At 39.1% G+C, this 13,884-nt stretch overlaps 1 protein-coding gene across 2 annotated transcripts in view; it reads left to right on the forward strand.

Moving 5' to 3' along the window:
* The window catches only part of STK33 (serine/threonine kinase 33), a 160,517-nt gene that overhangs the window by 73,339 nt on the left and 73,294 nt on the right, over window positions 1–13,884 (forward strand). The window lies entirely within an intron of this gene.

A 13,884-nucleotide genomic window follows, 5' to 3' on the forward strand; every position in this document is an offset into this window, starting at 1 on the left:
AACCTCACCTTGTACCCCTGCACTGACTCAGCTCGTCCTTCCTTTTATCGTTGACAGCTAAAATGTTAGGAAGTCCTATTTCTTTGAGACTGAAATTGGTATGCCCTCTATTCAAATCATGCAGAAGACTAATCCCTGATGCCTGATTCTCTAGATCGTGTTCAAGTTAGAACCACTCCTTTGGTCACTTTTCCTGTACATTGGCCTATTTTTCTGCATCAGTGATGTATAATTCCGGATCTTTCCCCAAAAAATCAATATGCAGGAATTTGCATGAGCACCCTGAGTGTGCTGCTGTAATGTCCTTGATTTCCACTTGTTTAATTGTATCATTAGTGTATATATGGAGACACTGGGTGGCATCAGGAAGGAATCAGATAAAAGTGGGCTTCCTGATTCTTCCTAACCTCATTCTGTTCTTACCTGAAATTATCAACTAGGGGAACCATGTTTCAGACTCTCTCTCCATATTATAGCATAACCAGTGAGGAAATATTGTGCAATTTAAGGTTGAAAAAACTCCCAATTGGTAACATAACCTCAACCATTAAACATTTTAAAAAAAATCTCTGGAAATGAGGGTCAGCATTGTGGATTAGCATGATAAGCCATTGGGTGCTTCTAATTATATAAAGCAATGAGAAATTTTGATGGGGGGCCCCTGCTGGGCCATAGCAAGTTAAGCAAGTTAAGCACTGGCATCTCATATAGATACCAGTTTGAGTCCCAGGTGTTCCACTTCAGATCCAGCTCTTTGCTAGTATGCCTGGGAAACCAGCAGAAGATGGCCCAGATGGTTGGGTTCCTGTTAACCACTTGGGAACCAGGAAAGAATTCTTAGCTCCTATCTTCAGCCTGGCCCGGCACTGTTATGGCCATGTGGGGAATGGACTAGGGGATGGAAGATCTCTCTCTTTCTTTCCCACTTTTTAACTATGCCTTTCCAGTAAGTAATTTTTTAAAAATCCCTGGAAATAGCAAAAATGTAAAATACACTATAGATCATTTTATAAGATATTGCAGACATATTTCTCTAATTATGTTTGTAGTAGAAATAATAAGTGATTTTTTTAAAGATATAGAAATATGGCATGTGGGAGAGCTGCTGGTTAAAAAAGTTGCATTTCGGGCCCCAGCGTGATAGCGTAGTGGCTAAAGTCCGTGCCTTGAACTCGCTGGGATCCCATATGGTCACTGGTTCTAATCCCCGCGGCCCTGCTTCCCATCCAGCTCCCTGCCTGTGGCCTGGAAAAACAGACGAGGACGGCCCAATGCATGGGGACCCTGCACCCTCATGTGGGAGACCCGGAAGAAGCTCCTGGTTCCTGGCTTAGTATTGGCTCAGCTCCAGCCATTGCAGCTGCTTGGGGAGTGAACCATTGGACAGAAGATCTTCCTCTCTGTCTCTCCTCCTCTCTGTATATCTGCCTTTCCAATAAAAATAAATAAATATAAATTCTTTAAAAATTTGCATTTCATGTTGGAGTATCTTTCTGGGTTTAAGTCCCTTCTGGGTTCAAGTTCCATCTTCTTGCTGAAGCTCACAAAGTAAGACAGCAGGTCAAGATTTTGGTAGCTGAGTTCCCGCCACCCACATAGGAGGCCTGAATCGAGTTCCTGGATTCCAGTTTTTGTCACGCCCAGCCTTGGTTATTGTGGGCACTGGGGGATAATCCAGTAAATGAGAGCTCCTTCTGTTTGTCTCTCTCTGATGCAAATATAATTTAAAATAAATAAAATAGGGACTAGTGCAGTGTCTCAACTGGCTAATCCTCCACCTACGCGAGCTGGCATCCTGTATCAGTACAAGTTCCTGTCCTAGCTGTTCCACTTAGTTCCCTGTGTGTGACCTGGGAAAACAGTGGAGGACGGCCCAAAGCCTTGGGACCTCGCACCCACTTGGGAGACTTAGAAGCTCCTGACTTCAGATTAGCTTAGCTCCAGCTGTTGCCATTTGGCGAGTAAACCAGCAGATAGAAGATCTTTCTCTTTGTCTTTCCTTCTGTCAGTCTGCATTTCCAATAAAAATAAATCCATATTAAACAACTAATATGATTTAAAGAATTGGTTTGGTTCCTGTTTAGTCTCTGTAAATGTGCTATGAAAACACGTAGTTGCAAAATGAATATTTGCTTGTCCAGCTTGGCCTGCATAATGCTGAGCAATCTAGAAGTTTATTTAAAAAAATTTATTTTTATTGGAAAGGCAGATATACAGAGAGGAGGAGAGACAGAGAGGAAGAGCTGTCCGATGGTTCACTCCCCAAGTGACTGCAACAGCTGGAGCTGAGCCAATTTGAAGCTAGGAGCCAGGAGCTCTTCTGGGTCTCCCACATGAGGGTGCAGGGTCCCAATTCTCTGGACTGTCCTCGACTGCTTTCCCAGGCCACAGGCAGGGAGCTGGATGGGAAGCAGGGCCGCGGGGATTAGAACCAGTGACCATATGGGATCCCGGCGTGTGCAAGGCGAGGACTTTACTACGCTATCGCGCCAGACCCTAGAAGTTTGTTTTTTCTTCACTTGAATAGAACAGTTTTTTTTTTTTTTTTTTTTACTGAATTGACTGTGTTTAGGTTTTTTGGAGACACAATATTAGCAAAAAACAAACAAACTAAACAGAAATGCTTTGGGGAAGAAGATTGTAGCTTGTTATATCTCATAAAAGCATTCTTGTGTTCATTTTCTTGAGGAAATTGCTGTTAAGTGTGTCTTTATGGCCAATATGTAAGAGACCTTTCTGTGATTAGATCAAAGCTCAGAGGTTTTCAGTATCAGAGTAATTCCATTGGCTTACCTTAGTTCTGAAAATAAAATGAAAACCTTTAGCTAAAGGAAAGCTCCTGCGTTAGTTAAATGCTGTCATGATTTGACTTTATTTTATTTGGTTATATTATATCTAATACCTATGTATGTCCAGTCTCTGGGGGCAAAAGGAAAACTTCTCTTGTCAGAAACTTCTTTGATTTTCTAATGCCTCTTTTTACATCTAAAACCCTGTTTAAATATAATTTCATGAATCTATAGAAGGATTGCTATTAATCTTTGTGTTTATATAAAGAAAGGTTTGCAATACTTGATTAATTCTAGTCCTCTAAAATATGAATGATATCATTTGACTTGTTAGATAGAAGATTTATTTTAGTAACGAATCTTTTAAATCAGTTCACAAATGAGAAATAAATGTGAGTAAACATTTGCTCTCTATTGGTTTTTGTTTAAGCTAAAATAATTAGAATTCAGCCAGCCAAAGAGAAGTTAAATTTGAAATCTAATTCTTGTCGAGAAATTTTGTGTGCAGCTATTCAGCCTTTTGTTTTGGAACTGCTGTGGTGAGAAAGCAAAGCATCATGCCAACAAACGTAGTGATTGCTAGGCTGGAGAGCGGAAATGCAACTGCGTAGTGAGACTAGGAGCTCTCGTGCTTCCTGGGTATAGTTCCCAAATGCATCTGAGACAACCGGTAAGTCAAAAGACAGGAGCAGGACAGTAATCAGGCGCTTATGCCGGTGTCAGTGGTAATAGGATAATGATTTGTTGAGCAAGTGTTGAAAAATTAAAGGAAATGCTTTCTGAACAAAGCCAAGAATAACTGTTCCCCAGTCTGTCTTACAATGAAAAACTTATTTATGTATCAGATTTTATTGTGTATATTTAAAGTTTACAACATACTATCAGCTACATGTTATGTTAAAATGGTTATTAACATATCTAGATGTTTTTGTAATAAGAGCAACTATGACCTTTTTCTATTTAACAAAATCCCCTAAACGATGCCATTTTATTAATTTTAGTCCTCATGAAATACATTAGATATCTAATCTTTTTTATTCTGCATATTTACTGTTTCATAGTCTTTGATGTACATGTCCCTATTACCTTGTCTCTCTACCATCGCAACTATCATTCTCTTGTGTATGTTAATTCTTTTTAAAAATATACTCCACATACAAGTTATCATGTAACACTTCCTGTGTTTGGCTTATACTACTTAGTAGAATATGTACCAAATTTACCCATATCATTCTAATGGCAGAATATTGTTCTTTATTTAAAAATATCCCATTGGGGGGTATTGCACTTCCCTGCTCCATTTGTCTGTTTAGGAGCATTTATTTCATATTTTGGCCTTTGTGAATAATGATACAATGAGCATGAAAGTACATACCTCTTTATACAGTGATGATTTCAACTCAGGAGAATTATTTTTGAGTCATATAGCAGTCCTGTTTTTACATTCTCTAGAGACACCAGTCTGTTTTTTGTAATGAACGTACCAGTTTACATTTCCACCAGCCTTGTGTGAGAGTTCCCTTTCCTCCGAAATCTTGCCAACATTTTTTATCACTTGTCTTTTTGATAGTAGCATCATAATGAATGAAATGGTATCTCACAGTGGCTTTTCATTTGTGTGTCCCTTATGGTTAGTTATGGTGAACACCTTTTGTATTCCTTTTGACCATTTTTGTCTTCTTTGGAGAAATGTCTGTTCAATCCCTTTGCACATTTTTAATTGGATTATAATGAAGAGATTGAAGAAGTAATTAAATACTTTCCAACAAAGAAAACTCTAGGACCAGATGGCTTCATGGCTGAATTCTACCAGAGTCAAAGAAAAATCATCGCCAGTACTAGGTAAACTCTTCAAAAAAATATATCTGGAGGGAATACTTCCAAACAGATTTCACAAGGTCCACATTACCTTGACCCATAAGCCAGACAAAGACACTGCAAGAAGAACAAATCACAGACCGGTATCTTTGATAAACACTGCAAAAATTCTGACTAAAATATGAGTGTTGCGAATTCAGCAACACATCAAAAAGAGTGTACATTGTGCCATTGGGATTTATCTGCAGCATGCAAAGACATTTTAACATGTGCAAATCCATCGGTGAGATTCATTGCATTAATAAAATGTGAAAGGTAAAAACCACGTGTTCATCTTAATTGATGCAGAAAAAGCATTTAACAAAGTTCGTTCTTTTTTGGTAAAGACTCTTATAGTTTAGGTTTAGAAAGTTGTTTCTTGGGCCCCAGTGCAATAGCTTAGTGGCCAAATCCTCATCCTGCATCTGGTGGGATTCCATATAGGTGCCGGTTCGTGTCCTGGCTGCTCCATTTCCCATCCAGCTCCCTGCTTGTGGCCTGGGAAAGCAGTCAAGGACGGCCCAAAGCCTTGGGACCCTGCACCTGTGTGGGAGACCCAGAAGAAGCTCCTAGGTCCTGGCTCCTGGCTACAGAATGGCTTAGATTTGGCCATTGCAATAATTGGGGGAGTGAACCAGTGGATGAAAGATCTTTCTCTTTGTCTCTCCTTCTCTCTGTAAATGTGTCTTTCTAATAAAAATAAATCAATTTAAAAAAAAGTTTCTGAGTGCAAGAAAGGTGAGGTATGAACAACTGAACAACTAACATCATACTAAGTGAGAAACACCTGAGAGATTTTCCACCAAGACCTAGTGCAAGGGCAACCATGCCCACTCTTGCCACTTTTATTCAGCAAAGTATTAGAAGTAGCAATAAGAACAATCAAGCAATAAAGTAATGTCCAAATTAGAAAAGAAGAATCAAAATTATTTCTTTTCAGATGCCATAGTCTTTTATGTAGAAAACTTGAAAGACTGTGCAAAAAGCTATTAGGATTGATAAGTAACTTTAGCAAATTTTTAAAGATTTTATTTATTTATATATTTATTTACTTATTTGAAAAGCAGAGTTACAAAGGAAAATCAGGAGAGAAAGAAAAAGAGACAGAGACAGAGTGGTCCTCCATCAACTGATTCACCCCAGATCTGTGTTTGTCCAAAGCCTGGAACCAGGAACTTCTGCATCTCTGAAATAAGTGGAGAGGCCCAATCACTTGGACCATCCTTTGTTGGGTTACCAGGAGTATTAGTGGGGAGCCTGATCAGAAGTGGAGCAGCTCAGACTAGAACCCACATCCATATGGAATGTACTGCAGGTGTTAACTTAAACTACACCAGCCCTACACTTAGTACATTTTTAGGATATAAAATCAGATGCCAGCGTGGTGGTGTATCAGGCTAATCTGCTAACTTGCAGCACTGGCAGTCCCTTATGGGTGCTGGTTTTAGTTCTATCTTCTTCACTTCTGATCACTTCCCTGCTGTTGGCCTGGGAAGGCATCAAAAGATGGTTCAAGCCCCCAGAACTATGTGGGAAACCTGGAAGAGGCACCTGGCTCCCAGCTTCGGAACAGCTCAGCTTTGTTCATTGCAGCCATTTTAGGAATCAGCCAGCAGTTGGGAGATCTTTCTCTGTCTCCTTTTCTCTGTAAATTTGCCCTTCCAATAAAAATAAGTAAATCTTTAAAATAGTAGTATTAAAAAAGATAATATAAAATCAACATACAGAATTTAGTAGTAGAGAAACGCAAGCCCGAGGAGAAACCCACAGGCACTTGAACTCGCCCACCGCCCTCCTGCCCCCACCAAATGAGCCATTGAATAGGGAGCAACTGGGGTGTGGACCATCTGAGAGAGGGACACATGGCATAAGAACTGATTCTGCCCAAACCCAAAGGGTCTGTGCGCTGAGCTCCCTGGAGAGATTCCAGAACCACCTGAGAGGGAGATGCAGAATCCCTGGGGGCAGAGTCTGGACCAAATAACAGGAGAGTGCGGAACCCCAGACACACAAAGTTAACTGCACGCCTAATACACTGCTTGCTACAGCCATAGATTTCAGCTTGTGTCCACCCAAAATGCCACTTGCCCTGATCCGTGTACCCCCACCTGCCACTTGAAGGTGAGTGGGACAGGAACCCTACCAAACAGGTGCACAGCGTGTGTCCATGTGCCTCATCACCCTCCTCAGTCCCAGATAGGCGCCCCAGAAAACTCCAGCAAAACACCACAGACTTAAGGTCCTTAGGAATGAGGGCCTTAATACCAACAGGAATGAGAAAGCCCACAGATTCTAAAGGGCACGGGGAAGGCCAAAGAAACACAGGAAGCAACAAAAATGAGGAAGCCAGTGCTTCCCTCGAAAATGAGCAGAAGAACATGTCAATCTTAGAGCTGCAGAATGAAGATATTGAGGATCCCCCAGACAGGGAATACAAAGAGTCCACCATAAAGATCTTCAGAAACAAATGATGGCAAGAATTCAAGCTTTTAAAGAATATATCACCACAGAGATAGAGATCTATAAAACAGGTCCAAACTGAAACACATGAGCTAAAAAACACAATAGAAATCCTTAACAATAGAATGCTGCAGAGGAAAGAATATCAGAATTGGAAGATAAACAATTTGAGAACACACAATTAATTAAACATATGGGAGAGAACCTGAATAAAGCCAAGAAGTCTATCCAAGAAATGAATGACATCATCAAAAAATCAAATGTCAGAATTATAGGATCCCTGAAGGTATAGAAAAAAAGGCAGGATTACAGGAGGTATTCAATTAAATTATAAAAGAGAACTTCCCAAACACTGGGAATGTAAAGGGGAAGCCAAATACAGGAAGGAGAGAACCCCAAACATTTGATCCAAAAAGACCCACACCCAGACACATCATTGTCAAGCCCCCCTCAACTGAACATAAAGAATACTGATAACATATAGGGCAAAACAAATCAGAAGCACTGCCTACTTCTCAGAAGAGATCCTTCAAGCAAGAAGAAAATGGAGTAACATTTTTCAGATCCTAAAACAGAAAAAACTCAACCCAGGAAAATATATCCAGCAAGGCTCTCATTTGTATTTGAAAATGAAATATTTCCACAGTAAAGAGAAATTAGAAAAATATGCCAGTACTAAACCAGCCCTAGAAACACTGCTCAGAAACATGCTGAAGTCATAAAGAAAGGAAGGCAATCATAATCAAAATGGCAAAAGGGAAGATATTCCCATTAAAGCCCACAAAAGTAACTAAAGTTAAACAGAGTCCCCAATAGACACACACACGACTAAATCACAACCTGTCAATATTAACATTTGAACACAAATGGCTTAAGCTCATCAATCAAAAAATATAAATGAACAGAATGAATCAAAAAGCAGGGCCCATCTATCTGTTGCCTACAAGAGACACATCTAATGAAAAAAAAAATACATGGAAGCTAAAAGTGAAAGGATGGAGAAGAACACTTCATGCCAATTGAAAAGAAAAAGTACCAGTGTAGCCATCCTATTACCAGACAATATAGACTTCAACATGAAAAACATTAAGAGATATAAAAGGACATTACATAATGATAAAGAGAACCATCCACCAAGAAATAATAGCAATGATAAATGTATACACACCAAATACAAGAGTGCCTAGCTATATGAAACCATTATTGACAGACCTAAGGGTAGGGATAAATGCCAATACAGTAACAATGGGGACCTCGACACCCACATTAATGTCAATAGACAGGTCAGTGAGACAGAAACTCAGCAAAGAAGCAAAGATCTCACAGAGATAATAAACAAATGGACTTTCTATATATATATATATGTATAAAACCTTCCATCCCACAAACACTGAATGTGTATTTTTTTTAAGCTGTACATGGAACCTTCTCCAGGATTGACCACATGATAGGTCATAAAACAAGCCTCACTAGCTTTAAAAAAAAAAATTGAAATCATATGATGCATCTTCTCAAACCACCTTGGAGTGAAACTAGAGATCAATAAATCAAAATACCCCAGGGAAATTTATAAACTGTTGGAAGCTGAACAATATGTTACTGAATGAACAATGGGTTAGAGAAGAAATTAAAGAAGAACTTTAAAAATTCATTGAAACTAATGAAAACTCAAACACAGTATACCAAAACCTGTTGGACACTACCAAAGCAGTGTTAAGAGGTCAATTTATCACAATTGGTGCCTACATTAGAAAAGAAGAAAGACACCAGGTAAATAAGCTAAGTATACACCCAAAGAAGCCAGAAAAACAACAGCAAAATAATCCCAAGAACAACAGAAAAAATAATCAAAATAAGAAAAGAAATAAAGCAAATAGAGACCAAAGGAACAATACACAAAATCAATGAATCACAATTGGTTCTTCGAGAAAATAAACAGAATAGAGACCCCACTGGCCCAACTGACAAAAAAAAGCAGGAGAAGACAAGAATTAGTAGTATCAAAGATGAAAAAGGGAGCGTAACAACATATACAGCAGCCAGAGAGAGAATAATCAGAAATTACTACAAGCAACTATATGCCAACAAGTCAGAAAACTTCCAAAAACATGGGTAGATTCATGGACTCACACCATCTCCCAAAACTAAATCATGAGGCAACAGACAATCTAAATAAACCTATAACTGAGGCAGATATTGAATCAGTAATTAAAGCTCTCTAAACAAAACCCCGGGCCCAGATGGCTTCACTGCTGAGTTCCACAAAGCATTCCAAGTAGAACTGACTCCAATTCTTCATAAACTATTTAAACAATAGAAAGGGAGATAATCCTCCCACACTCTTCCTACAAGGCCAACATCACCCTAATACTAACACCAGACAGAGGCACAAGAGGTAAGAAAAGCTATGGACCGATATCCTTGATGAATATTGATGTTAAAATTTTCAAAAATTTAGCCTAGCAGCTAAAGTCCTCGCCTTTAATGCACCTGGATCCCATATGGGCCCTGGTTCTAATCCCAGCAGCCCCACTTCCCATCCAGCTCCCTGTTTGTGGCTTGGGAAAGCAGTCGAGGATGGCCCAAAGCCTTGGAATCCTGTACCCGTGTGGGAGACCTAGAGGAAGTTCCTGGCTCCTGGCTTCGGATAGGCACAGCACCGGCTGTTGCGGCTCACTTGGGGAGTGAATCATCAGATGGAAGATCTTCCTCTCTGTCTCTCCTCCCCTCTGTATATCTGATTTTGCAATAAAAATAAATAAATCTTTAAAAAAAACACTAGTGAACAGAATGCAGTAATACAACAGACAGATCATTCAACCGAACCAGGTGGGATTTATCCCTGTTATGTAGGGATGTTTTAACATATAAAAATCTATAAATGTGATATACCACATTAAGAAACTGGAGAACAAGAATCATATTATAGTCTCAATAGATACAGAGAAAGCAGTTGATAAACTCCAACATTCCTTCATGCTAAAAACTCTAAGCAAAAAAGGCATAGAAATAACATTGTGCAACATAACCTAAGTAATTTATGAAAAGCCCAATGCCAACATCATACTGAATGGGGAAAGATTGGAAGGCTTCCCAGTAAGATCTGGACCTGGACAAGGATGTCCGCTATCACCAGTGCTATTTAACATAGTGCTGGAAGTACTCGCAAGACCTATTAGGCAAGAAAAAGAAATTAAGGGAATTCAAATTGGAAAAGAGGAAGTCAAGCTATCTCTGTTTGCAGATGACATGATTCTATATTGCACAGAACCCCCAAAAAATTCAATAAAGAGATTGCTAGAACTTGTGCGAGAGTTTGGTTAAGTGGCAAGGCACAAAATAAATGGACGGAAATCAACAGCACTAATGTATGTAGCTTTCAAAATAACAGAAAAATACTGAAATATCTGGGAATAAAACTAACTGAGCTGATTTGTTTATTACTCTTATCTTCTTGAAATGTGCTGTACCCATTGTCTGGATCAATGTGAGTGCAATATTTAGGACTCTTGAATCTGTTTATGAGCAGGATTGCCAGTAGAACCTTCCCTGCCTTTTGGACATACTGCCATAGTCAAATTTTGGTTATTCTAACTGAATAAGATGAACTGAATGGCTTTATAATGCATTTGAAGCAAACCTCATTGTAGTTTTTATTTGTATTTCTCTGATGGTTAATGATACTGAACATTTTTTTCAAGTGACTGTTGGCTGACTGTGCTTCATCCTTTGACAATTGCTTGTTCATGTCCTTTACCTATTTGTTATATGTATTGTTTGTTTTGTTACCAAGTTCTTGGGGTCTTTATAGATCCTGGATATTAACCAGTTGCATAGTTTGTAAATATCGTTTACATTTTGTTGGTTGCCTCTTCCCTTTGTCAATTTTGTCAATGAATTCCTTGGTGGTGCAGAAGCTTCTGAGCTTGATTTAATCCCATTTGTTTATTTTTGCTTTCATTGTTTGTGCTTCTGGGTTGTTTTCCTTGATGTCTCTGCCCTGCCTATGTTTTATAGAGTTTTCTTGATGTTTTTCTCTAGTAATGTGATGGTACAAGGTCATAGATTTAGATCCTTGATCTATTTTGAGTTGAGTTTCATGTAAGGTATAAAGTAGCAGTCTCATTTCGTATGTCTGCATATCTAGTTTTCCCATCACCATTTTTTTCTAAAGTTATCCTTTCTCCCTGGATTGATTTTAGTTCACTTCTCAGAAATTAGTTCCCTATAAATGTTTTGGTTCATTTCTGGGATTTCTGTTCTGCTCCATTGAACTGCATGTCTGGTTTTGGGGTTGTTTTTGTTTGTTTGATTTTGTTTATTTTTTTGTTTTTGTGTTGGTACCAAACTGTTTTAATTACAACTCCCCTGTAGTACATCTTACAGTCTGGTATTGTGGTTCCTTCAGTTTTGTTTTTGTTGTTTAAGATATATTTAGCAATTAGGTGTCTCCTGTGTTTCCATATAAATTTTAGCATGATTTTGTTTTCCTGAGAAGTTATGTCATAGGTCTTTTAATTTGGATCACATTGAATCTGTAAGTTGCTTTTGCTAATATAGACATTTTGATGATATTGATTCTGTCAATCAAAAAACGTGAAAGATTTTCCATTTTTGGTGTACTATTTTATTTTGTTAATGTTTTATAATTTTTATTGTAAAGATTCCTCACATCCTTGGTCAAATTTATTCCCAAGCATTTGATTTTTTGCAGCAATTGTGAAAGGGACTAATTTTACAAGTTCTTTCTCCACCATGGAATTGTTTGTGTACACAATGGCTGTTGATCTTTGTGTGTTGATTTTATATCCTGCAACTTTACCAAATTCTCTTAGCACTTCCAACAGTCTCTTAATAAAGTCCTTTGGTCCGCTTTATAGAGAATCGTGTCATCTGCAAATAGAGATAATTGGGTTATAATTTGTCTCTCTTTGAGTTCTTTCTCTTGCCCAAATGGCTCTGGCGAAACTTCCAGGAGTGTATTGAATAGCCATGGTGAGAGTGAGCACCCTAATCTGGTTCTGGATCTTGGTAGACTCCCACAGTTGTAGGGTGCTGGGACCCCACTCACGCAGGCAGCAGTGTTGTTTCCAGAGTGAGCTACCGCTCCACCTTGGCAGTTTGTACCTGAGCCTGTAGACTCAAAAGTCATTGAGCAACAGGGGTTTGTCTCTTCCGTAGAATTGTCTAATCGTGTCTACTCATGCAGACCTAGGTGTGCTCTGCAGCTACGGCTCAGCAGCTGCGCACAGCCAACACGGCCTTTGCTAACCTGAAGATGGCCTCTCCTGGCTGATCTGGCTGCTTCAAAATGATGTTTCCCTCCCCATCTCCCTCCAGCTAATCTGGGTGCTTTGATAGGGAAATGGTGGAGAGAAGTGAGCTCCTCCCCTGCGATGATCTCTTGGCTCCAGGTGGATCCTAGAGCCAGTGTGGTCTTTGTCAGGCAGCCACACCACCGTCTGGCTATGATGGTCGGCTCTCACCTTTCCAGATCTGCTGTCTTCTCCACTCCCTGACAGTGTGCCCACTTGCTGCTGCGTGATTGCGCTGTTCACACTTTTCCATGGTATCTGTCCACTGCGAATTTCTCTTCAGCTGTCCCCTGTGAATGCACTTCCTCTGCTTTTCTTTCATTATCTTTCTGTAGACAAAATCAGCATGTCATTTCCCTCTTCAGCCATCTTGGTCCCCCTGGAAGATATTTCTTCAGTGAAGTAAAATATTTAACATGCTATTCTGGTGAAGTTTATTCCAGTTTGAAAAGCAGAAGCATATTCTGTATGTCCTCAGGCCTAACAAGTCTGCTACTACAAAATAACTTTTTAAAGAGTGTCTGGAATAGTAAGGCGTAAAACCATGGCAATGTTCTTTCAGTTGGTCACATGAATTTCTCAGGATTCTGCCTTATATGTACTGCAGAGACCGCAGAGCCCAATCTTTATTCCCTCCAATCTTTTGAACTTGCTGCAAAAATGGCTGACGCTGACCCTAGTCTAGATTTGGTGAAAAATAGCACTACCATCTTTACATTAATAGCATTCTTGTTTTAGTTATGTGATAGTGAAAACGAGGGTGCTTCTAAAATTGCCTTTGAACTTTTAGAATCAGGTGATTTGATAAAATCAAATTATATTCTGTTTGTAGAAGTTCTAATAAGAATTTCCTCTGATAATAAATAAAATTTTGAATTTTGAAACCATAGTGACATACGTGTTTTGCAGTTTTTTTTTTTTTACTTTTTAAAATTATAACCAAGGGCCCTGCATGGTAGCCTCGCAGTTAAAGTCCTTACCTTATATGTGCCTGGATTCCATATGGACACTGGTTCTAATCCTGGTTGCCCCGCTTCCCATCTAGCTCCTTGCCTGTGGCCTGGGAAGACAGTCGAGGATGGCCCAAAGCCTTGGGACCCTGCACCTGTGTGGGAGACCTGGAAGAGCTCTCGCTTCTGGCTTCAGATTGCCTCAGCTCTGGCCATTACAGCCACTTGGGGAGTGAATTATCAGATGGAAGATCTTCCTCTCTGTCTCTCTTCCTCTCTGTATATCTGACTTTCTAATAAAAAGAAATAAATCTTTAAAAAAATTATAACCACATTAAAGGTACATTTAATATTGTGAGCAAGCATACACAATGCACACCCACTCTATTTCTGTATTTATTTGTACAATTGAAAATTTCAAAGAAATTACTGAGGTTCCGTATAATATATTTTCTACTCTACTTCATTTTAGAAAATTGGTATTAATCTACCAAATTTATTTTATAACCCTTT

Source organism: Ochotona princeps, chromosome 4 (genome assembly GCF_030435755.1).
Source record: "Ochotona princeps isolate mOchPri1 chromosome 4, mOchPri1.hap1, whole genome shotgun sequence".
Classification (NCBI taxonomy): Eukaryota; Metazoa; Chordata; class Mammalia; order Lagomorpha; family Ochotonidae; genus Ochotona; species Ochotona princeps.